The sequence below is a fragment of the Hylobates moloch genome, unplaced genomic scaffold (assembly GCF_009828535.3).
Source record: "Hylobates moloch isolate HMO894 unplaced genomic scaffold, HMol_V3 SCAFFOLD_11, whole genome shotgun sequence".
Taxonomy (NCBI): Eukaryota; Metazoa; Chordata; class Mammalia; order Primates; family Hylobatidae; genus Hylobates; species Hylobates moloch.
Window position 1 is genome coordinate 51,408,061 of NW_026652286.1, and position 26,611 is coordinate 51,434,671.

A 26,611-nucleotide genomic window follows, 5' to 3' on the forward strand; every position below is an offset into this window, starting at 1 on the left:
GTCACATTCCCGCAAAAGCTGCGTATCATGTACATTATGGCATTCTAGGTGCAGCTACATCAACCATGGTCACAATTCGCAACATACACATATATTGTAAGACAGAAAAGCCAGATCACTGAGGTCATTCGTGCACCTTTTGAAATTCCTGACATTGAGGGAACCCTAGAGCTTCATCCTCAAGGAGTTGTCATCCACATAAACAAAGAGCATAGCCTCTAATCCACAGCATTCTCTGTGTCTTGCCTGAGGCAAGACAACTCAGCAAAAGCAGAAGCTACCATGCTTGGAGTCCAGGATCATTAAGCTTTGGTAAAAAAGTAGCAGTTTCAAAGCAAGGTCACTCACTGCACAAGAAGGGGGCGGGGGGTGTGTCACTCCTTCCACCCATGGTGAATTCTCTCTGATATGCTAAATCCCAGCCACTTGGTAGAGCCAGCCTGGGCCTGGAGCAGGTTTCCCTTGGTTCTCAGCTTACTGCGAGCTCACAGCTGCCTTCACTCTCAGGCGGAGAAAACATTGCTTTCTGGAACAATCAGCTGGATGTAGAAAAGAATCCCTTGCAGAAAATTATCCCACCACCGTGGGGCTGCTCATCTCCCCAACGTGATACTCACTGCCGAGGGGTAGAATGCAACAATGACCATTCAGATGCTACAACTACCAGGTGGAACAGTCTGCTGTTGTTAGAAACAAATGTTTTGGATGTAGTAAATCTGGGTTTCAAGCCTAGCTCTAAACCTTACTCAAAATGGCAGGAACAACTTCCTTCTACACCATAGAGTTGTGGGAAAGATCACAAAGTGCCCTTCAAACTGTATACCCCAAAGGAGATGCGAGAAATTCCCATAATGAGACAATAATGGGAAAATGGAGGAACTCATTCATTGGGTTATGAACTCCTCAAGGGCCTATGTTGTATTTATCTTGTTCTCAGTGCCCAGTGCTGAGGCTGGGACTAAATACCCTGGGGAAAAACAGTGTGAAAGAAAGAAAGCAGAATGAGTGAATCTGTGAGTTAAGTGGCGTGCCTAAGGTCACAGAGCAGGTCATTGCAGGACTTGAGCCCAGCACTCTTGACTACACTAGTCCAGAGCTCCCTGTTCTTGATGTACCAAATGGTTGGGTCTATTGAAGGGAGAGTGAGTGTCACAACAACTGCAGCATGGACCAGTTTTCAATAAGCCCCACTATTCCCAGAGAAAGACCCAACGTTTGCCATGTATGGCCTAAAAGGACTTCACAGACTCAGCTGTTAAACATGTCATCTCCACACTGGAAACAAACAGAAGCCACAAGTGCAAGTAATACTCAAATGCCTCAAACTGGCTCATCTTATTTACTGACTTGTGCAATACTGACTTGAATTGCACAAAACAGAAAAGTCACAAGCCTGGGACAATGGGTCTGGCAGGGGTTAGGTCGTGCAGACTAGAAGCATATCTTGTTTGGGGTTCACTTTCAGCATCATTACTTACCTACTGACCAAGTGTCTGAGAGATCACTAGCCCTCTCTGATTCTCAGTTTTTCCATCTGCAAAACAAGAAGACAAACACAATTAATTCCTTGAGATCGCTGGACAAAAACGCATCACCGGTTTTATGCCTAGAATTGGTTACCAACTACTTATGATTCCAGGTAACTGGGAAAACTGTGAGTGGTCAGGGGCTGCAAAATAACTAAAAAATGAAGTGCAATAATAAATTAAGCATGATAATTAATAGTTATGTGTCAAGCAGGACGCTCGCTGATGGTGCCCAACTCTCAGCACAGAAAATTCAGCCTTCCAATCATTTGGGCACTTTTTATTTTTCATAGATGTCAAAATATAAAAGACCATTAAAAATACCAGGAGAAATAAAACAAAGAAAAGGGCCGCAATCTCAACACATTCACGTCCAACAGTTTGGGCTTTTTTTTTTTCCCTTCTATACATAGAGTTTGCCATTTTTCAGAGCAGAGGCTATCAAGATATACTATATTAAAAAGCCAGTCATGATTTTCCTCTCTTGCCACCTGTGTTAGGGAATGACAGTTGACCATTGCCCTTATTGACTAATTTTCCTTCCCATCCTTTTCATCAGTTTCCCCAAGGCCTTTCCAGGTGTGTGGTCAGGTCTCTGACAGGCACTGTCCATACCTGAGCCCAGAAGTGTGAGAAGTGAGCAACTTTTGGAGCCCTCAGACTGGTCTTTCCCTAGTCTAGGTTCAGTTACCTCATCTGAAAAACAGGGAAACTGGACCGGCTGGTCACGGATACCCTTTTTAACTTGAAAAAACAAGGCTAAGGAAAAGAGAAGGAAACTCATATATTTGAGTCCCCACTATGTGACAGCTATTGAGCTAATAATATCTACAGATATGATTTCATGATCCTTATAACCACACTGGGAGAGTTTATAGGCAAGAAAACTGCAGCTCAGCAAGGCTCAGCGAGCCGTCTAAAGCCTGATGCCGTAATTTTGGTACCCCATTTGTATTTTTGCTATATCCATGTGTCACCTCTACTGTCATTTACTAATTTTTCCAGATCAATTCATATTTTTTCTTAACTGTATTTTTAAATAATTTTCAAAAAATGTTTCTGCAGCTCTCTATTTCTGCCCTTTCTCTCCTATGAAAAGCAACCTTGCTGAAACTAAGATAGGTTCTGTAACAACATTGCTAACGACGTAAAGGAATTCGTCATTAAAACCATTCGGACAATATCTAGGAAGTCAAAGGTGTGAGGTGCTGTATATATATATATATACACACACACATACACACACACACACACACACACAATTTATTAAAATAAATTAGTTTTGGAGTTGAAAACGCTCATCCATGTACCATGCCAACTCTCAGTGGTGCCCCTGCTACACTTTGGGGAGCTGGTCTGAAGTCCTTCAATGCAGTGTGACTTCAGAACTGAAGTCTTTCATCTTTCAAAGCTGAAATCGTAAAAATGCCTAACACTTAGTCTATGTCAAGAAAGTCACCAGGGTCACACAGCTAGTAACTGAAGGAGCCGGGACCAGGCCTCTGCTTGCCTGCTTCTAACCCACCCCAGTGTCCCAGGAGCGCACTGTTTCCGTCCCCCTCCTCAGGCCCCAGATATGCAATTCAGTGCCATCTGGCCACCAATTAAGTTGTTTTCAAATCCAGGCAGGGTCATCCTGTTTTGTTATGTTATCCTCAGCTTTTCTGTAAAGTGACTAGATTATATCGATACTTATTTACATTCCCAAAAGAGCGCTTTGGTATAAAACTGCATAATTTCTAAAACCATGTTTTGAAAATATGAACTGAATGTGATTCTTTCTTCAATGATCCAAAATAGTAACTGAGGAAATAGAAAAGGCTGATAACCTAATACCCAGGAATGCCATTGCCACTGCAAATGAGTATAAAATCCCAACCTGGTCAGGGGAAGTGGGAGAAAGTGGTAAAGTGACTGTACTGGACAGTGATCGAAGCTGTTGTCTAGTGTCTTTCTAAAGCTCTAAGCTTCCATTTCCTGTCATCTGGTTTTAAATTAATTGGCATGAATTTTTTATGACCAGAGAGCAAACAGGTTGAACGTCCCATAGAACTAGATTGGGCTTGCTTTCTGCTGAGCTCCCCATTTCTGCACTGAATATGAGCTACAAACTATGCAGAAACAGGAACACAAATGGACCCCTGACTATTCACTCTCTGTCCAATGACACCTCTTCCAGGAAGGCTTATCCCACCAACCTGAGTCAGAATTAGTCCCCCCTCCTCTGGCTTCCCTCAGGGCAACACTTATTGCAGACTCACTCTGTTACACTGCAGTCATGCATTTTCTTTTTTTAAAAAAAGTATTTTCTTTCTGACTATTCACTAAATACAATGAAAACTCACCTAACACCATCAATATGATTTTAGATATATTTCCTTTTAAGCTTTTTTGTATGAATACTCACACAGACATCCCCACAATGTACATTCAGATGCTTTACAAGGTGGGATCATACCATACAAGCTAATTTTAATCTGTCTTTAATTTAGTAAAATAGCATGCTTTTAAATGGTTATGTAGATTTATAATTAATCTCCTACTGATGGACATAGCATTGTTTCTAATTTTTCACTAGTGTAAATACTCTAATATCTTTGTACATATTTCTTGTAGGGTTGTTTGATTATATGCTTACACTGTATTGCTTAACATTTTAAAAAATTATAGCTGCTCCTCACCCGAGTGTATCACTTGTCATTTTTACCAGCCGTATATGAGCATGCCAATTCCTCTCACTCTCATCAACATCAGGCATTAGCATACTTTAAAAAATCTCTATTGATGTGACAGGTAAATAGTACCTAATTATTTTAATCTGCCTCTCTTGAATATCAGTTAAACATCTTTCTCTTGGTTTCTTGGTCATCACAATTCTTCTTTGGGAATTGCATGGTCACTGTGCTTTACTCATTTTGGGTGTTAGTCTCTTTCTGGTTGCAACATAAGGGTTTGCTATTTGTCTTTTACTCTGATTATTTTTAGCTTGCTTCCAGCATGTCTAATCACAGTAAAGGGCACCACCAGAAATCTGGGTACCTGTTTCCTACCAGAAATCTGGGTACCCGTTTTGACAACCCCCTGCATGTCACTACTCACAGCCAATCAATCACCAAGTCCTATCAGTTCTACCTCCTAAATACACCTTAATTTGGCTCCTTTCCCTCCCTCTCCATCTCCATGCCCTCATTCATGACACCATCATCTCTCTGGGGGACTTCTGCAGTGGCCTCCCAGTGGTCTCCTACATCTTCTACTCCAATACTCTCACCACCTGAAGTTAGAAGTATTTTTTTAATGCAAATTGGGTTATCTTTTCTGCCTAAAACTTTCTGACAGTTTCCTATTATACTGAAGATAAAATCCAAAGTCCTTCATGTGTTCCTTTGCCTCACAAGGCTGCTTCCAGAACCTGGCTTCTGTACTGCTCGGGTATTGCAGATACATCCATCTGCCCCACAGTCTCTGTAATTGAGCCACACTGGCCCCCTTTCAGGTTTGCAAATATCAAGACCCTGGGTGCTGCTCCCTCAGGCTGAAAGGTTGTTTGCTTTCCTCTCTGCCTGGCTGACCCAAATGAACCCTTCAGGCTTCTCAACTCCAATGCCATCTCCTCTGAGAAGCCCTGAACCCCCAAGTTAAATAAGCCCCTCTGACTATTTACTAGGGTTTCCTTTGCAGCACATCTCACAACTGTACTTAAGCACTGTTTGGCATGGTTGGTTTAATGAGAACCAGGCTGTATGCTCTGTGAATGACATGGTTTGGATCTGAGTCCTCACCCAAATCTCATGTCGAATTGTGATCCCCAGTGCCACAGGCAGGGCCTAGTGAAAGGTGATTGGATCATGGGGTGGATTCTCATGAATGGTTTAGCACTATCCTCTTAATACTGTTCTCTTGATGACGAGTGATTTCTCTTGGCATCGCACCCCTTGCTCCCACTTCTTCCTCCTGCTCCAGTCATGTGAAGTATCAGGTTCCCCTTTGCCTTCCGCCATGATGGTAAGTTTCCTGAGGTCTCCCCAGAAGCCCAGCAGATGCTGCCATGCTTCCTGTACTGCCTGCAGAATGTGAGTCCATTAAACCTCTTTTCTTTATAAATTACGCAGTCTCAGGTATTTCTTTGTAGCAGTGCGAGAACAGACTGATACAATCAGGACAGACTTGGTCTCTGTTGTCTACCACTGTCTATCCAGAATTTAGTATGGTACTTGGCACATTCTAGGCACTCAATGAATACTTACTGGATTACTTTCTTTAAAAAGGTATTTAAAAAATATTTAAATAACCTATCCAATTTCAAGGATCAAGCAGTCACCTCTAGGTTTTCATAAGAAATTAACACAGGTCTTCACACAGAAAGCAGCTCCAGTGACAAACCAGTCCTGTCTTCAAATGTGCAGGGTCTAATTTAAGCCTATTCAAGAAGGACTGTTCCATTTCTCTCCATGTACAAAACTCAAAGCTCTGGCTTGGGCAGCCACAAGTACACTAGGGTGAAAGTATCTCAAAAAGTCCATGTCTCATGCTTTTCTGCAGCTCCTCCCTCTCTCCACCCTATGTTTTGCCTCCATTCAGTGAATGCCTCTTAAATGGACTTAATTTCAAATTATATATTATATCTAATGTAGTATACCAAATTATATCTAATTCACTGCCTTCTCTCCCAACATTTTAAAACCAATTTGCATTACTAGCATTATTGACTTGATGGTTCTCCATATAGAGATCAATACGTATATTTATGAATATTTTCTTAAGTTACTTTCTTGAATTGATTGTTGGTCAGAGAGGCTCAGTACTTCTCTAGCCACATCTCTTCCCTGCTCCCTGAGTCCACCTTGTCCTCAATTCAGCATTTAGTTCACTGAATTAACTGAAATTGTACTTCCCCACTTTCCTATAGGGTCTCCAGGATGTAAGTCAGAGATCAGGCTGCGGTGTGGAGCCACCATTTCCTTGACTTAATTTGGACTCTTCTCAAGCTCACCACAAAGCACCTTAGGCATAATGATCAGTTGCATGTAAGGTGTTGATGCCCTCACTTTGGTCATCTTAGGCCACTAACATACTAGTTCAAGGAGTAGAAGGAGGTCAGCAGGTCAGAGATTTGCTGGGGCCTATTATGGAGGGCTTAGGAACTCACTCATGCCAAGGAGGCACAGGATAAGAATAAAAGCTCATTTCCTGCCCTGGAAGAAATTGGGTTTTAGTTGGGAAGACAAGACCAAGATGCAGTAAATAGTCTTGGCCTTGCCTGTGTCTGAAGCCTCCTCTCTTCAAGATTCTGCTTCAAGAATCTGCTTCAAGATTCCTTTTATTTAAGCATCCCTCTATATAGCTAAAGATCCCAGGAAGAGGAACTGGAATAACTGGTGAGGTCCACTAGGTCTTTGTTAAATGTTGCATTGGCTGTGGAATCAGAGTTTGGGTTTTACTCCTGGTTGTATTTCCTCCTCTCTGGGCGACCTTGGGTGGCATATTTAACCTCCCTAAGCCTCTGTGTTTTCATTTGAAATGTGGGGATAGTAAAAGTACCTACCCCTGGGTTGCTGCAGTGGTTATGTATCTATGACCTAGTAAAGGCTCAACAAATGTTGGTGAATATTATTCTAACTGCTAGACTGTGATAATCTTAGCTAACAATAAAGTATTTACTGTGTGCCAGGCATTGTCCCAAGCACTTTACAAATATTAACTCATTTAACCCTTATAAACAATTCCGTGAGTTAAGTACTATTATTTGCCTCATTTTATAGATAGAAACTGGGGTAGTGAGAGGCTAACAAAATTGCCTGAAGTCACAAAATAAATGCTGGAGCCAGGATTTTGAACCCAGGCAGTCTGGCTCCAGAAGTCATGCTCTAAACCATTAGACTATTAATCATCATAATAGTCATTTAACGAGTTATTATAATGTTTAGTTACTAATAATCACGATTTATTTTTATTAATGATGGGTGGCTGGCCTACTCATATAGGTCCCCAGGCAGCCTGGGTGATTGGGATGGGGTTTGGGCTGGTAGAGTGTTAAGAAGCCATCCAAGCTCACTGAAGTTCCAAAGAGTCTTCCAGTTCCAGGCAGGAACCAAGGATCTGAACAGGAAACCAGGGCAGAAGCCCAGTTGTGTGTGCTGGGCTAATATGGTAGGAGTGGGAATGGAAAATGAGATAGCCTGGTAAGCCCTGGGTACTTTGGGAAAAGGGTTGGAAGAAGGGCACCTGAACCTCCAGGCTTCACCTACCAGGAGGGCTGAGGCTTCCACTGGGTATCTGACTGTATCAAGGTGGACTCTAGGGCTAAGTGGGTCATAACCTGCAAGGGAAAGGTCCCAGTAACTTAGCAAAGAAGGGCTAGAGAAGGTGCAAGCTAATGTCTTCTTTCTGGAAGTCTCTGCTGTCCCTGCTCACAAAGTCCCAGGAATCCTAAGGCTCAGAGATGCTTCTTGAGCTGGAAGTATGGCTCAGAGATGCTTCTTGAGATGGAAGTATCTACTCTTTAGATGCAAAAGCCGATGTCAGGAAAGTCTGTTGATCTAAGCTGAGTTGCTTGCATTGCCACTGGATGTCTGAGTAAAGATGAGTTCTCCTCCAGGGACCATGGTCTGTCCATTCCAGCTTTATCATTCATTATCAGGCCTTGGATTTTCCCCCCTGGACATCCACTGCTGATCAGGTCCTTGAAACATGCTCACTTTGGTTTTCTTCAGAGTCAAAGATTTTGTCCGTTCTCCCTCCCTCTTGTTTAGGTATCATTTTCGAGAGCAGTCATGGTGGTGTGAAGCAATTTAGGATGAGAACACTGTACTGAAGCCACAGGACCTCAGCCTCCACAACCTACCAACCTACCATGGCTTGGTGGGGCCGAGAGTGAAATCCTAATGTGTTAACTGGCTTCCAAAGACCAGCTGTATCCTCCTCTGGGTGCTCTCATCACAGCTGCCTCCGCTGCAGGTGCTCCCCAGCTGAAGACACTCTGCATCAACTTCCTTTCAGAGTGAGATCATTTTCTGTGTTGTGCAGCAGAAATAACAGATTTTCTTATTTACCTAAAAACATGGAAAGTCTAAGAACAATCTAAGAGGTTGCCTCATACTGTCACTTCTTTTCAACCAGGCCCACAGAACCATGTGAGAGAGCCTTTTTAATAGAAAAACAAAAACAAGGAAGTCAGCTCTTCTTGAAAGATAAACTTCTCCACTCAGCAACTTTCTACTCACCCTCTTTCATTTAACAAGCAATGTTGGTTGCTTACTGTGAACGTCAGATTCAGATTATAATTGGTGGCTGGGAAGAGTGAAAAGAGCATGGGCCTGATCCATGTTCAAATCCCAGCTCTGACTCATGTAAGTTGTCTGACATTGAGAAGGTTACTTAACTCCCCTGAGCATCAGCTTCTTTATCTGCAAAGTGAAGATCTTTATCCCAGCCTTTCAGAGCTGATGTGAGAATTAGCATTCCTCAAACATCTAGCTGAGGCCTTCAAGTCAGTCCTTAAGAATACTCACTGCTTTTACCATTTCTACTACTAATCATGGTTAATAAGACATGCTCACTGCACTAAAAAGGTCCAAAGTGTTACTGGTGGATAGGAAGCCTGTTATCTATAGTGGGATCCAGTGAGGAAGAGGTCAACTCTACCGGGATGGAATGGGCAAGACAGAATTCAAGGGAGACTCATGAGCACATCTTTTCAAAACAAAAGGTCTGTGGCAAGAGGCTTAAAATGTGGATACATCCTGAGAAGTACAAGCTTTAGAAGGAGATGTGGAACCTCTGACCGAGCACAGGGACTAAAGGGCTCAGGGGCCAGCTTCTAGCAATGCAGTCATCCACCAAAGGCTTTTAAGCTGGGCAAAGAGAAGGCCAGATTTGTCCTTGAGATAATCACTCTGGCTGCATTCGAGACAGACTAGAGGGATGAGGCTGGGAGAGAAGCTGGAACAGACAGAGCTGCAGAGCCGAGGCTGATCTAGGCCCAAGGAAAGGGTCCCTAACTTCGTTTGTGAAGCCACTGGTCACCCTTGCCAGCTCCTTCTAGCAGCCTGGCTACAGCAGCCCAGTTCCTGAAGGCTGTGGGCCTGGCTGCCTCAGAGCCGACCTGTGGAGGGTCCCTTCAGGAACCAACAGCAAAACCATCCACCCAAGCTGTTCCTCTCTGACTGCTGGCGCAGGGGCTCCTCTGCTTCAGGCCCTCTGATCCCTGCACCACTTGAGTCTGGAGCCACGGACAGGGTGACTGAGCTGCTGCCCTAGCCTGTACCAGTCCAGTTAATTCAATTCCATACAGTTAAATGATGTTTTTGTGTGGATCCTGTGCTCATCTTTGAGGGTTGTATGACACTGTAAGAGACAAGGCACACGAGGTTTATACTAAAGGAGACACAGCTGTTCTGTAACCCAAAGCTGAGTGCTGGAAAGTGCTCAAGACAGGGCCAAGTGACAGTGTTCCACTCAGGGATATGGGAGACAGGGCCAGGGATCCTCCTTGGCAGCATCAGAAAAGCTTTATGGAAGAGGAGCACACTTGCCTGGGCCTGGAGACTAAGAAGGCCCTTGATAGTCAAAGGATGAGAAGGGGGCCTTTAGGCTGAGGGAAGGTGTGTGGGGAAAGTGCTGTTGCTTGTGGTGACTAGACCACAGGAAGGAAAGGAGGTGACAGAAGACCAGGGCAAGATAGGTGGGCTGAGGTCATGCTGGGAAGGGCCTGAGGTCACTTTCTATTTTCTTCCCTAAGGCAAGAAATGGTCACATAAGGAGCAAGACAGTAATTTTCATTCAGTACCCACTATACCCCTGATAGTGTGCATTATATGAACTCTACACGCACACATTTAGTCTGCATTTTATAACCATCCTCAGAAGCAAATATTATCACCATGCCCATTTACAACCAAAGAAACCAAGGCTTAGAGGGATTATGTGGCCTACCTGAGGCCACTGAGGCAGAAATGGAACTCAAATATATGCATTCCAGCCCAGTGATGCCTCCTCTCTAAATGGTGGAGGCAGATGTATGTCCTTCATTCAAACAGCCGAGAAAACCTAGACTCATCATCACCACCACTGCTGCCATAGTCGTGGACTCCAAATTTTATTTAGTAAGAGAGAAAATGTACCAGATGTGCCTCTCTGTAACAGGATCTTTTAAGATTCCTGAGGATATATGTTTAATTAAAATCAACCACTATCAGACCACCTGTGCTCACTGATGACTTACAATGTGCAAGGTGCTTCTACTCCAATGTTCATAATAACCATCACAACAACCCTATAAAGTCGGTTTTACTCCCCCAGTTTTATAGTTGAGGACACGGAGGCTCAGAGAGGCAGTGTGAATTGCCCCAGATGCACAGAGTGGCAGCGGGAACTAGAAGCACGTGTTGTGGTGCTTAGGCCCACCTGTTCACCTTAAACTCAGAGCACCAACAACCCAATCCTCACGGTTTCTCTCCAAAGGGTCCTCTTCTGCTGATCCCCATCTCAATAAGTGATGCCACCTTCCACCGGCCGCACAAGCTAGAAACCTAGGTCTCTCCTGACATCCCTCTCTCCTGCACTGAACCCCCTAGATCTAAGCCATCTTTGAGTCCTGCTGGTTCTAACTCCTCAATCTCTCCCAATTCTGTCCACTTCTCACCATCTCTGTTTCTACTACCCTATCCAAGCCATAGTCATCTCTCACCTGAGCTTCCGCAATGGCCTCCCAACCAGTCTCCCTGAACTCGTCCTCATAGAAGATGTGACCCCAGCCCTGGTGACGGGCCCCAGCATGGCTCAGCCAGTCTCAGCAGCCCCGTTTCCTTTTGCTCTGCCATTCTTTCCTTTCCTCAAACACTCCATTCTGTGTGACCCTAGGCTTTTTCTCTCTCTGTGTCTCAGCCGCCTTCTCTGCAAAAGAACAAGAATTGCCCAGGCCCCCCAGATCCAAGATTCCCCAACCAAGGATCTGCCAGGGTGGGGAGGAGGAAAACTGAGAGGATATGGATACCTAGGGATCAGAGCAGCACCGTGCTCTCCCACACGGGAGACCTCAACTTGGAGCCAAGGCCGGTGGGACAGCAGGAGCCTGCACTCCCTCTCCTCCTACCCCATCCCAGGCTTCGCAGACAGCTTCAGCCACCAACAATTGGGAGATGTTGGTCTGATGTAACTGAATGCCAGCAAGGCTGCACAGGGCCCAGGGAATTGCCTCAGAAGCTGCTACTGGTAAGAAGGTGGCTCAGGCTGGGTAGAGAGGCCGGAGGCAGAGCTTGGCACTGAATGAGGAGCCACGGGCCTAATCCTCAAGGAGTCTGGAGTCCCAGGAATTTGGGCAGCCTAGAGATCAAGGGCCTTCGCCTAGAGATCAAGGGCCTTTGCCTCTTTGTCCCATGGACCTTTTTGAAACTTACAAATCCTTTCTCAGAGAAATGTTTCTAAATTCATAAAACGAAAATAAGATTAAAAGAAAACCGATTATATTCAAATAGCTATCAAAATGTTAAAATGAGAAATTTGTGAGACAGATTTTTCTTCTTTTTTCAGTCATAACAAGATCTAATGGCAGGTCTAATAACTATCATAACCTTGAGGTAGTGATGAGTGTAAGTGATATTTTGAGGTATCTGCAACAACTATAATGGGATACAAAAATATCTGATTCCTCCTGGTAACAAAGTCCCAGAGATTGCTAATGCTATTGTGGTTTATTACTCATATTCACAGTGGGAGAAAATGGTAACTTTCAGTTATTTCTTTCCCAGCCACATGCTCACATTACCAACCTCTAATTTACAGCAGTGACCTCACTTTACAGAAGAGGAAACTGGAACTCCCGAAGGGGCAGGGGCTTGCACAGGGCTACACGGCACGTTAGAGTTAACTTGAGGCTAGCACAGGCCCCTGCTGCCTCCCAGGCCACGCCACCCACTTTGCAGAGCCACCTCCCGAGTGCGAGACCCACAGAACAATCATTTCACTTCTCTGGGCCTTGGTTTCCTCACCTGTAAAATGGGAATAACCACACCCACTTCTGCAAGCTGCTGTGAGGACGGAATGAGAAAAGGAGCAGGAAAGGGCCTTGTTACCTGGACAGTGCTCTGTAGTTGGGTATGTCAGTAACAGGTAAGTAATCATTATGGACTATCTGATGAGAAATCAAAGGGTATGAAGCTCAGAGTGGCAAAGCGGAATGCCTATAGAGGTAAGACAATAAGAAGGGGTGGGGACTATGATAAACTCTAGAACTCATGCTCTTCTGAAAAGGGGAGCATCCACTCATTGCCAGTGGAGGATGGCGAGCCTAGTGTTAACAAATCTGACTTTCTAAGAGATGGTGGAAGTCCACATGTTTGGTAAAATGTCCTTGTTTTTACATTAAATTCTTTGATATTAAAAACAGAATGTGAGCCCCAAAACATATCTATATGCTGTCAGTTTGCAGCCCCTTGGGTTTACAGGTAGGCGAATTTCATTTCCTTGGGAAGGAAAAGATGAAGCAGGTCACTGTTTTTCCCATACAGGCCAAGAGGGTCCTCATCCCATCCTGGCCCCGGAGGTCAGATGGGGCCCGTACAGGGTGGGCATTCTTGTGATAGCCACCAAGGCCTCCCAGACAAGAAAGTTAGCTACACATTTGTGCTCCAGCCCTTGGCTTCTGGGAGGCTGCCTGGTTTTATTAATAACCCTGGATTGTGCTCATAGCACATCAAGGTAAACACAGACATTTCCAGGGTGTGTACTGTAGGCAATTCTAACAGATGAAGAAGAAGCAGGTTTCCAAATATAAATAGGAAGATAAGATAAGCAGGCAGAGATCCAAGTTGGCTTCATACTGAGTTGCAGGCTGTGAGCCATAGACTTAGAGAATCGTGGCTTGTTGGGGCTGGAAGGGGCCCTCATTTGGAGGATAGAGAAACAGGCCCGGAGAAAAGAAAAGACTTCCCAAGATTCATTAGATACTTCTGATTTCTTATAGCATCAGTTTCCTCACCTAAAGAAGCTCACAAATCCACTCACAGTTTCCAGAATGTGTCATCCTCTCCCCAGCCCAGTGCTGCTGCCCATGCTGTTCCCCCATCTCTGGCCATGTCAGACTTGACCGCCAAGATAATCTGGGTCTGCCTGTGGGAGCCTGCCCTGACCCTTCCAGGCAGGGGTGGATGTGGTGCTGCTCAGCACCTCAGCCCCTGTGTCTCTGGCTCCAGCAACACATGCCACATGGAATTACCACTGTCTGTGTGTCTGCCACTCCCAAAGCCCTGAGGCAGGGTCCTGCCTTAGCCAGCTCAGTCTACCCAGGGCCCAGCACAGGCTCCGGCACAAAGAAGGTACTCTAGAAACAGATGCCAAATGAAACAGAGGCCAAATAAAATGGAGAACAATGCCTGATGTCAGTTCCCTGTCTCAGTGGCATAAGGAGGTTGCAAGCAAAGATTGCCATGGAATAGCTCACCAGACACCATCTTGATACTAAGTTAACATGTCAAATGGTCCCAAGTCTAAGATAATAAGACTTTGGCCCATCATATCAAAGGCCAGCCAAAACTCTGATAAGGATGCTATCTATCTTGTGAATAAAGGAGAGCAGCAAAATAAGTTGTTTTGGGGGTCCAATAGGTGCCAGGCTCTAGCCTGAATACGCAGGACTGAATCTAAGCCACATAACTTCAGAGTTCTTTCCATTCAATCAAAGTTGCCCTGTAGTTAACAATGGGCAGCTTTCATCCTGCCTGTTCTTGACCATGGCTTGTCCCAGGCATGGAGCAGCTGAGGCAGGGGAGCTTGGAATAAATTATTTTCCCATCCCCCTCACTCTGAGTCCTGTTTTTCCAGCCCTGCCACTGACACAGGTCTGGGGCTTGGGAAGGGGGGATGATTATGGGGGCTGTCTGGTGCTTTCTAGGAAAAGAAATAAAATACAAAAACAGAGGAGAAGCCTGAAGCCCTGAGATTTCAGTAAATATTTGCCTAATTCATAAAAATATTTGCAGAAAAAACAGGTATACAATGCTTACTATGTACCAGGCATTATTGCAAATGCTTTGCATGCATTGGCTTACTTAATACCTTACATATATTAGCATATTTAAGGTGCACAGCCTCCCTTTGAAAGTATGTCCCATAATGATTCCCATTCTTCAGATGAAGAAACCAAGTCATAGAGAGGTCAGGTGACACACCCAAGGTTGAGCAAGTGACAGAGCTTCTGCTTGAATCCAGGCCATGTTGTTCTAGCAACCGTGTTCTTAACCACTGAGCAATAAATACCACCTCTGAATTCATTCACCTGTATAGCCTCAGTGCCTAGCAAAGAACCAGGCAGCTAGCAAGCACTCAATTAGCATGTGTTCCCAACACTTCTTGGTTGGAAGGCTGCCACCAGTCGTGGTGAGATGCAAGATGGGATGGGCACCTGCAGAGTGGATCCAACCCCTGCCAAGCCTGCCACTAGCATATTCTGAAGTGGGCTGTTCCTTTCTCTTAGTGAGATGCACAATCTCCACTCCACAGAGTCTTCCCTGCCAGGGCAAGCTACTCACTCCATTCTCAGTAGTAAGCTGACACGGGAAAGCTGTGTGCTTCGTTTCCATCAGGACTCGCTGCCCACCTAATTCTACATTCATTAAGGCTTCCAGGAAACCCCATCCCTAGTCACTGTCAGAAATAATCAGCTTGTCTGTCTGGTGATGCTCCCTGACCTAAAAACAGAAGGCAAGGAAGTAGATCTTGCATCATACTTCTCCGACTTCAGTTGTTTTTATTACTCTAAGACCCATTTTCCAGCATACAACATTCACTTTTCCTCAGATTACAAAATGGAAGGGTGTTTCTAGTGCTTGAGAATGCTATTCCAAAGCCAAGTGAAATTAATCCTTTCGCTTATTTATTCCCAGACCTTGTGCAAAGGGAACAGGGCTGCAGACAAAGACAACTCCAGCTGAGGGTGCTGAAGATTCTGATCCAGGTCTCCCCAACAAAGCATGCCAAAACACATGCACCAGACTCTCCTTTCCTGCCAAAATACATCCCATGTCATGCTCTCCAAAAGGATAATCCTTTGCTAAATCCTACACAATCATTTCCAATGTTTGCTGGTAATGGACACCAGAAAGCTAGTGAACTTTCCTTAGCTCTAAATACACTTGCTAATAACTCTTTCACAGAAACAGCTCCATTCCTGCTGATTTCAAGGATCTGGAAATCAGACTCCTAACAAATTTCCCTTGACTTTGTTTCACATAATCCTGCTTCTGTCTGCTTCACGCTCTTCTCCAAGTGTGTTGGGTCCCAGCGGGCCATTGTCCTCCGTGAATGATGGCTTCAGGCTCAACAAATGGCCTCCATCTATCATCACTGAGCTCCAGCGGTGACAACAGAGGCTCTTCTGTTTCCCTCCACAAGCAGGCAGAGTAATGGCCCTGCCTCGGACTCGTCTCCCCACTGTCTTGGGACAGATATCAAGATTACTGGAGTTCTGGGGAGGGGAGTAAAGGCAGGGCCATTTCCAGTTTCGACGTGAAATCCTTCTGGTCTGTGGAGACTCCATTTATGTTCTCTACTCCCCGGTGGCCAATCCTTTCTCCCATCCATCCTCCACTCTGCAGCCCAAGCCTTTCTTCTAAACCCATCATCCATCTCCCTGTTGAGCTCTGAGAATCTAATGAGATAATCATGTTTGCAAGTACAGAACGTGCAGAGCTGTTAAGGAGGACTGGATTTGCAGTCACGAAGGCCTGGGTTCAAATCCAGCTCAGCCACTTTCAGAATGTGTGACCTTGCAAGAGCTACTTGGCCTCTCTAAGCCTCCATTTTCTCATCTGCAAAGTAGGAATGATAATGCCTGCCTCGTGGTGTCACCATGAAACTCAAGTGAATAATAAAGGCAATGGATACTAATCACTAAGCATAGTGCCTGGCAAACAGAAGGCATTTAGCTGGGGCTGCTGTTATTTTTAGAAATGTATGCTATAATAATATTAATAAGAATTTTATGTCTTCCCTGCAACTCTAGAAAAAAGGATGGTGGAGATAAATGAATTGAGTTTACCTGTGGTGTTGAGTCTCGCTGACCGGAAGTTGGGGCCAGGAAGCCTGGAGGTGCCAGTTCCAACCAGCTCCAGCACAACCCGGGATCTAGCGCAGACCCCAATAGGGAAAAATAAGATCTACCTCACAGTTCTGTTGTGAGTACTCATGTGGTTACACAGATAAATGTCAGTCTTTGGTTCCCGGCATACAATAGGTGCTACAGAAAGTTTGGCCAGTCATATTAGTTACTTATTTGTTAGATGCTTTATGGGAGTCTAGGACATTTTGCAAGGTGCTAGATGACTTTTGGAGGAGGAAGAGGAAGAGGGGTAGAAAAGGGGAATAAGACATCATCCATATACTCATGGAGCTCACAGGGTAATGCAGTGATTCTCAGCCTTGGCTACACATCACAGTCGCTTAGAAAACTTTAAAAAATACTGGTGCCCTGGCTCCATACCCAGAAACTCTGATTTAACTGGTCTGTGGTGAGGCCTGGGTTTCAGTATTTGGCAGAAGCTTCTCAGGTGATTCTAATGTGGCCAGGGCCAAGAACAGCTGGCCAATTTTTGGGAAGACAGAAACACATAGATGTTTTTAATAATATATATGCTTAGGGTTCTAACAGAGTTATGTACAGAGGGTGGTACCAACACAGATGAAGGCACAGATAATGCCTTGTTATTTAAGCTGAGTAATAGCATGGGAGTAGTTTACTAGAAAAAAGGATCTGCAAGAAGGGCATTCTGAGCCTTTACTGCAAGGCCCCAAATAAAGGCAGAGCTGCAGTGAGTCACCAGGCAGGAACTGGAGCAAACCAGGGCACTCGAGAGGGAAATGAGAAGAGCTGGACTGATTCTTACGAGCAGAGCTCCCTGGATCCTCTACCTGTCCCCTACTCCTCAGCTGGGCCCCTGCTCCCAGAGGTTCACCACTCAAGACCAGAAGACCCCCTCTATGTAGAAAAGAGAAAAAGGGCATTCTGCAACATCACATGGCCCCTGGAAAGTTCCTTTGCTTCCTCATCAACTGTTGCCACATGTCTTGCAGAGAGGTCAAACACAGGGTGAGGCACAGGTTTGTTGTTTGGCTGGGGATAGGGGACCAGGCACAGGTTTGCCTCCTGTCCATGGTGCTGAACAATCCTTGTGCTGGAGAACCGGGGTGCTCAAAGTGTGGTCTGTAGACACACGGCATCAGGATCCCATGGGAGCTTGTTAGACATGCAGAATCGTGTGTCCCACCCAGGACTTACAGAATCAGAATCTGCCACTTATCAGCATCCCCAGGTGATTTGTGTGCACACATTAAAGTCCAAGATGCACTGCTCAAAGCCAGTGTTTTGAAACTGTAAGTTGATCCCCTTCATGAGCTGTGAAATTAATTTAGAACATCCAAAACAGAATTTTGAAAGAAAATAATGAAATAAAATGAAATACAACAGAAAAGAATAACAAATGTCAGAGTTCATCACACTTATTAGGCTGGTGCAAAAGTAATCGTACTTTCTTCTATTACATTTAATGCATTACTTTTCCTGCCATTACGTTTAATGGATGAAACTGCAATTACTTTTGCACCAACCTAATAGTAACAGCAAGTATTGTTACTATATATATGAGTGTTCTAAGCAGAACCTGAAAAGTATTCATTATTAGGAATTGCATTTTTCAACAATGTCTGAAAGGCGCTGCTTGTTTTTTCCTAATTCTGGGACACTGGGGATTTTTATCCAGTATCTCCCAGGATTCTGAGACAGGAGAGGAAGCAGATAGTGGGAGAAATGAGGGTTATAGGTTGATACAAAAAAAGAGAATGAAAGATATAAAAAGAGATTGAGAATTGATATAAAAAAAGAATGAGAGAGTGATACTGAGCCTCCAGGAGATGTGTTCACTGAGAGAACACTGGGGAAGGAAAAATATAAACAAGGCTGGTTTCGACATCATTTACCAGTTACTACAAAAGAAACAACAGCCAACTATAGCTCAAAGATTGAATGAATATCAAATGGTGGAAGGAATATGGGTACAGCTTGGCGAATGTAGGTATGGACAAGTGAGTCTGTGTGGGCTAACAAGCGTAACCAGTTGTACAGAGAAGACTGGGTTGAGTATTATTGTCTGCAGAGTTACTTTAAAGTGCTCTTGACTTTTTTATTTCAATGAAATTTTGTAACAATTTACATCACCCTTAAAACAAGTATTGCAGTGAGTTTATATGTTTCGATGTATGTTGCTGATTTCGTATACCGAGAATTCCCTAATATTTCTGATGGTTTGCTCCCCCAGCCCCAGGAGCAGTGGTAGAAGTGAAGGCGGGCAGGCAAGAGTGCCTGTGGCTTATATCAATAGCCCTGGTGTTTTGCTCCTCACCACAAGCAGATTTCTTAGGTTTCTGACTGCCCACCACCAACCAAAAAATTCAAAGGCAAAACTCTACAGAACTTTGGAAAGAAATAAGCAGAGGTCTCTTTAAAATGCACAAAGATGCTTTGTTCACTTCAAGGGGTGACAGAACAAAATGTCAAGAGTAGAAGTCACTCTGTGATTTTTCTTCCTTTCAGAACCGGGCAATGGGAGTTATTAACCTCTTGCCACACGTCTGTTATTTCATTTATACAACACTGTCCTACATTTGATTCTGCCTAGGAAATTGGTGTCTAATGGAAGATGACAAAAAGAATGACTTTTAAAATAATTTTCTTCCAGGTTAGTAGTTTATAAAATACTGAGCTCAATATTCCCACTTTGGGAAATTCTGCATAGAGGGAATGTAAAGGTAATTTTTTTGGAGGAGGGGGCGGGGTGCAGACAGGCTATCTAATTTTTAGGGCCCTGTTAAGTCCCGTGGAACCCTAAGTTAGTTGTCATGATGCTTGATATGATGAGCGGAGTGGCTACCTCTTACTGATAGCTATTATGTTCCTGGACTTTTATATCTTTATTAAATTCATTTGACAAACAATGGGATGAGTATTACAATCCTTATTTTCAGAGATTGTAAAATGAAAGGTCAGAGAGGTTTTGTGACCTGCTCAAGGTCATATGGCGTATCAGAATGCCACAAACAGAATCTGAACTGCAGCATGTCTGACCTCAAAACTCCAACCAAGTTGACCAAGAGTCAACTCATTGAACTGCCTTTCTGCCTTAGTTTCAAAAGCCCCCATGTCCCAAAATAACCTCTTTCCTGTGGGCTTCTGGCTGTTTTCCCAACTTGGCGCTTTCATCTCTCCGGGTCTTGCATCTGAGTAGGCTGACATTTCCCACTGCTTTTGTCTGTCACTGAGGAATTGTCCTGTGTGGGTGGATGGTCACTCACAGAGAGGGGTCTTCTGGAAGCCAGATAGCTTTCCATGGTGGCCCAAAATGACATGTGTTTCTCTATTCAGCCAATGATTGTAAGAAACAGCCTATACTCAAAGAGGGAGAAATTCAGTAAAATTCAGCTTTGAAGCTGGATTTCTTTAATATCACAATTTAAGCATTTCTGACACTGGTTGATGATTAGTGGGAAATAGTGCACTCTGAAAAATGACGATTTAAAAATCTTGATCTGATACAAAGACAGTCAATATAAACACAGCAACACTTTCCCCAGGGCCTACCGTGTTCCCCACACTGTGAACAGGGAGGATAAAAAGGCACCAAGGCACTATCCTAAACCATGGCATTTATTTACCAGTGAGAAAACAAACTCACTGAAAATTCTAACTAGAATTCAAGCTAGGAAGAGACACATTTCAGCTCAATATAATGAAGGATTTTCTTCCCATCACCATTTGTCCAAAAACGAAACCGCCAATCTTATTAATGAATTTTACCCACAGATATGCTGGTAAATATTTGACAACTGGCTTTCCAGAAGAGGGAAAAAAAAGGCTTGATTTGTAGTGTTTGCTGATTTCCATGGTGTAAATACTCCAACCATGGCTGGTTTCAAGCTACCGAAGTGACGTCATTGAAGGTGGAGTTGGAAAGAGATGAGTGATAACAGCCATCATATAGCATTTCCACCTATTTACCTGTTTTACATAGGTAAAATAGACATCAATAACCTCTGGAGTACAGTATAATGTAGTAAAATAACCAGAAACCGGTGAGTGTCAAGTACTCAGTCCCTTTGTTTTTAACATAAGTGTGAGTTTATGCAATTTAATTTTTAATAATGGCTGTTTAATAACTAGCTCACAAAATTCCTGAAAAATTAACGCTTGGTTCTTGTGAGCCAATGTGAGGGTCCCCAAGACTCCATAGAAGAAAACTCGTCTCCATGTTTGGGAGAGGAGGTGGGTGATCTGAATGGATGGCTGTCATGGATGTGATTCCCTGCCTTTAAGCTGGTCCAATCCAGCCACCAGCCACAGCTATAGCTGCATTATCACTGCTGGTGGCACTTCAGGGCCAACCATGTGCCAGTGAGAGTGCTGAAAGCTTTGCCTGCATTACCTCATTTATCTTGACAAAGGCCCCATAAGGCAGATTGGGACTAACAGCAACCCCATTTTACAGATGAGGAAACAGAGGCTTAGACAAATTAAGTAGCTAGCCTAGAGTCATAGAACAGTAAGTGGCGGTGTTCTCGAAATGTTTGACTCCAAATCCCTTTTCCTTAAACCAAGACATTACACTTATATAATAAGAAATGCAGTATAGCTACTGGTTCATGTACCTCCATTATCCTTCAGTCAAACTCATTTGTAAGGTATAAAAAAAAGAAGACGGTCTATTTCCAGTTACAGGTTTCAGAAAGGGAAATCTGCTCACCCTTATGAATCCAGAAACTTAAATTGAACTCAGAGCACATAAGGGAAGTGTTTAAATGAACAGCATGCTCCTTTTTTTGTTTAATAATAAACAAAAAATACCCTAAAATCTTAAATAGATTCATATAAAATCACCATCTTTGTAAGAAAAAATATAAAGTCAAGTATGTGCAACTTAATGTTGTTCCACCAAATAGATGATCCTGGGCATGCTGGAGGGACTGCCAGCAACGTGCAGCCTGATCTGAAGCCTTGAGTATCGATGCTAACAGATAACAAATGCTTTTCCTTTATCCAGAGGATAGCAAAGGGATGAGCAATATGAGCAAACTAGATACCTAACGTGAGCAGGACAACATTATCTCTGTGTTGAAAGATGCAAGTGGGTACAGAAGTTTTGTCCCAGTACCTGCCACCACCTTCTCTACTGTGCAGTGAAGAGGAGGATCCCATGCTAAGCCAGCAGCCCTCCAACCTGTCCGGTCCTGAAGCTCCATCCCTAGTCCCCTAGTCCACACTAGGTGACCACCCCAACTGGGCTTGTAGTTAGTTGACAAGATTTTCTTATTAGGTAGAGGCTCTACCAGTGATTAATTTGGCTGCAGTGTACCTCCCTCCCTCCATGTGTTTCTTACCTACCTTCTACTGCAGTGGAGGTTCCTGGCAGGGCAGGAGAACATAGCCCATGGTAGAGCATGGAGGGCCCAGAGCGCATACACAAGGCACAGCTCATGGGCTCCCCTTCCTCTTCCCTTCTGCATCCTCTGACTCCTGAAAACATCCCCAGGAATGAAACTGGATGCAAGCGTTTGCACTCAGTGTTTACCTGTGGAAGTTTCAGTCACCCACTTAACCAAGATCCCTGAGCTGTGCATGTTAGTTGCTTTTTCATCATGTCTCCGTAGCATGGAATTACTGAGGTACAGCTGCATGAGGCAAACTATCTAAATTGTGGGCAATGGCTCCTGTTGCGACAAACACAGGGTGTGAGGAGGGCTGCCCAGCTTTGGTTGGAGGAATATTACTTTAAAATCAATCAAAATAGCAGTTGAGAAAGAAATAATGACTGTTGTAAATTTTTTACATAAACGATGTGACAGGTGAGTTATTTCTAGTCCTCACGAGCAGCTCCTCAGGGTAACTATTGCTATCCCACTTCTTGGATGTGGTAAACTAAGTCTCAGGAAGGTTGAGAAGCTTGTCCAATGTTACACTGCCGGTAAATGGCAGAGCCAGGTTTTAAACTCATGTTTGTTTATATCCAGAACCTGCATTTTAGCCACATTGCAACTCTGTCTACGTAAAAGGGGAAAAAATAATTACTAAGGACTTATTCTGTGCTGATAATGATGATAAGAATGAAGATAATGATAATGATAATAACGAAAATAGCTAACACTTACACAGTGATTACAGTGCTCCAGGCACTGCTGAAATTCAAGTTTTCAAATTCTCCCTGTAGCTTTCATTTTAGGGATGAGGAAATTGAGGCTCAGAGAGGCTATACGACCTGCCAAGGCCACAGGGCTAAAAACTGAGCTAGGTGTCTCTGCATAAATGCTTCTCTTAGCATCCTCTTCCCAATCTTGACAAAAAGATGGAAGCATCCCTGATTCACAGCTGAGGAAACCGAGGTTTGGAGAAGGTGAGAGATGTGCATTTATCCTAGCAATTATTCTATCTCAGAAGTAGAAGGAGGCCTAGCTTCAGGGTTAATGTACCACTTGCTGGCTGTACAACATTAGACAAGTCCCTTGGCCTCTCTGTGCCTCAGTTTACTCATGAGGACAGTGAGGGGCTTTAATCAGGACATCCTTCTCATCTCATCCAGCCTGGACACACCAGGACTCCTGGATACCAAAACAACTAACGTGAGACGTTCCCTACACTAACAGGAGGAGAAAAGTGCTGTCTTCAGACTCAACACATGCATCCCGCACCACCCCGGCTGCTACACTTTCAGGCAAATAAACAGCCTCAAACGCTTCCCAAATTGCTGCTTAATGCTTCTCCTCAGAGTATGATCTCATTTATGAATCTGCAGAAAGGGTTTACAGCAACGCTGTTGATGGGTCGATGTCCCAGATGATTCATCTGAAAAGGTGATGTAAAAGAGCAGCAAGAAATCACAGGAAGCAGGGAGGGGGCTAACTACCCAATTCTTTCCGGGAAGGAAAGAGGCAGACATTACCAGAGGAAGCAGGCGATCGCATCGCAGTTCAAACAACTCGTCACTGGGTGCCTGTGATGACTTTCTGTACAAGCAGGAAATTACCAAAAAAAAAAAAAAGAGAGAGAGAGAGAATTTGGGACATGCCGAAGGGGCTGACAGAATTTCATGGAGCTTGTTGACATCTCAAAGCATAACAAAGATGGAAATGCTGAGTGCAAAACATATCTCAGAGCCATCCCTATCTTAGCTAGTTTGGGTCAGACAAAAGCTTGAGGTATCAGGAGGTCTACGTATAGATCTCACATTATCAATGACTGTTTGGCCTGTCCCTGTGCATTGTGGGAATATCAAGCTACTTGGAAGAGAAGGCAGAGGTCAGATGCAACAGGGCAGATGAGGATGTACCATGTCTGGGCCAAAATGGGATTATATAGGGCCTGGAAATCAATGTGAGATCAGTTTCATGTGGACCTTCTGGGACTGGAATTGATGTAAATGACAGGAAACAGGGAGGGCTCACCTTGCCTTAACTTCCCTGCACCACCTCCTGCTACATCCCCTCTTGTGACTTACTCCATATCCCTATGTCTTAGTACTGGTGGTTCCCTCTGTCCAGATGGCCCCCCTGCTGGGCTCCACTGGCAAAGTCTTACTCTTCCCTTCAGCTTTTTCAAGTGACACCTGACTCAGGAAGCCTCTTTCCCTATGAGGAACGGATTCAGGGCCATGCTAATCCACACAGCTGCACAAGCCTAGAGGCTTAAAAGAGCCCTATGCCTGGCTTGATATTCTACTGTTGCTGTCATTAAATTCTTAATTTTTGAAAATGATACTCTGCATTTTCACTTTGCAATGAGTCCTGCAAATTATGTGGCTGGCCCTGCCCCTACCCGTTGAGGCTGTGGTCTCACAGCACCTCATATGCTCCTTTAGTATAAGATGTGTCACTGTTCTTAGTTACTTGTCTATATCTTTCCACCCTGCTCTAGTGCCAAGAAAAGAGAGAGATTAAACAGTTAAAAGGAATTCTACACTCTCCCCAAAACACAACACAACAAAAAGCAATTTGGCATAAACTGGTAGTAGATAAGCAGGTAATCAAAATTGAGCTTTGAATTAGTTTAATTCTCTTAACATGTAGACCTTGGTTTCTACCCTATATTCCCTAGAAGTCTACAAGGACAATGAAATGTTATTGTTCACACAATTCCATGTTTACTGCATAAAAATAAATCAACTTCTCTGGAGAGGCATATTTATTCTTAAAATTGGGAAGAGATAAAATTTCTCTTGAGAATCCTTATAAAAAGGACCTTGTAAACCAGAGGGTTTTAACCCAGTACCTTCACCTCCTGAAATATCTACAACATTCAGTGTCTCTTGGGGTGAACACAGTTCTGGAGAAAGCTCCATGGCTGGTGCTGCATTCTCAAATGGGCCTAAGACTCAAAAAGAATTAAGATTCACTGTGCTGTATTCATGGGCACTCATAGTAGACACTTTGTCATAATGACCTTTAATCCAGGTTAATGTTTGCACAAGGCACAGTTCCACACAACAAGTCTTATTGATTTGGTACTGGAAATTTGCTATAATGAAATTATTTGTGTATGGGCCCTTCTTAAGGCAGAGACCTTTTTCTTCTAAATCCTGATCCCAGAAGGCCTAACCCAACACTCAACATAAAATCAGCATATAGTAAAATTGGCTAGGCAGCTGGATGAAAGGACAGCTGAATAAGTGAACCAAACTTCTAATAATCTACCTGCTCTTCTTTCTACTACAGCATGATGAGGACTGAACACTTGCTCAGAAACATTGACCCACTCTCTAGCTACCTATCTGGTGATAATTCCCTGGGTTGGAGGACTCAACAGCAAACTGGGCCTTTCCCAGACCCTTGAGCTTCCTAAAAAAGGTGATGCACCCTCTAGGTCAAGACTTCTCAAGGACTGTGGTGGTTAATTTTGTTAGTCAACTTGATTAAACTGTGGTACCCAATCACTTGGTCAAACACTAGTCTAGATGTTGCTTGTGAAGGTATTTGGGGATGTGATTGACATTCACAATCACCTGACTTTAAGTAAAGCAGATTATCTTCCATAACGTGGGTAGATTTCATCCAATCAGGACATAAAAGACTGAGATTTCCCAAGGAAGATGCAATTCTGCCTCAAAGTTCAACTTAGAAATCCTTCCTGGGTTGCTAGCTTGCTTGCCCTGCACTGCAGATTTTGGACTTGCCAGTTCCTACAATCGTGTGAGTCAATTCCATAAAATCAATCAATCTCTTTTTCTCCATCCCTATACACACACACACACACACACACACACACACACACACACACACACATACACAGACATACATATAGCATATGTATGTCTGTGTATATATACAGTATATATATAGCATATGTATATGTGTATATATACAGTATACATATAGCGTATGTGTATATATATATATAGCATATAGCATATGGATATATAGCATACATACATATACATACATATATACACAGACATACATATAGATACACATACATACATAAAGCTACATATACACAGCCATTGTCCTTCAGTATCCTTGGGGGATTGGTTGCAGGAACACTTCACAGGTACCAAAACCTGTGGATGCTCAAGTCCCTTACATAAAATGGCACAGTTTTTGCATATAACCTACATACATCTTCCTGTATACTTCAAATCATCTATAGATTATTTATAACGCCTAATATAATGTAAATACTATGTAGTTTTTATACTGTATTTTTTACTCATATTATTTTTATTGTTGTGTTATTTCTTATTCCTTTTCCTTTATTTAAAATTTATTATTATTGTTTTTAGAGACAGGGTCTCACTCTGTCACCCAGGCTGGAGTGCAGTGGTGAGATCATAGCTCAGTGCAGCCTCAAACTCTTAGGCTCAAGCAATCCTCCTGCCTTTGTATTCCAAGTAGCCAGGACTATAAGTACACACCACTATGCCCAGCTAATTAAAAAAACATTGTAGAGATCAGGTCTCGCTATGTTGACCAGGCTGGTTGGTCTCAAATTCCTTGCCTCAAGTGATCCTCCTGCCTTGGCTGCACAAAATGCTGAGATTACAGGCATGAGCCACTGTGCC

General features: G+C 43.7%; 1 long non-coding RNA gene across 1 annotated transcript in view; it reads right to left on the minus strand.

Moving 5' to 3' along the window:
- LOC131384588 (uncharacterized) overlaps positions 1–26,611 on the minus strand; it is a 224,828-nt gene that overhangs the window by 80,630 nt on the left and 117,587 nt on the right. Inside the window, exon 2 of the long non-coding RNA XR_009215592.1 lies at positions 1,479–1,534. This is a non-coding gene — a long non-coding RNA (uncharacterized LOC131384588). The remainder of the gene's footprint in view (positions 1–1,478; positions 1,535–26,611) is intronic.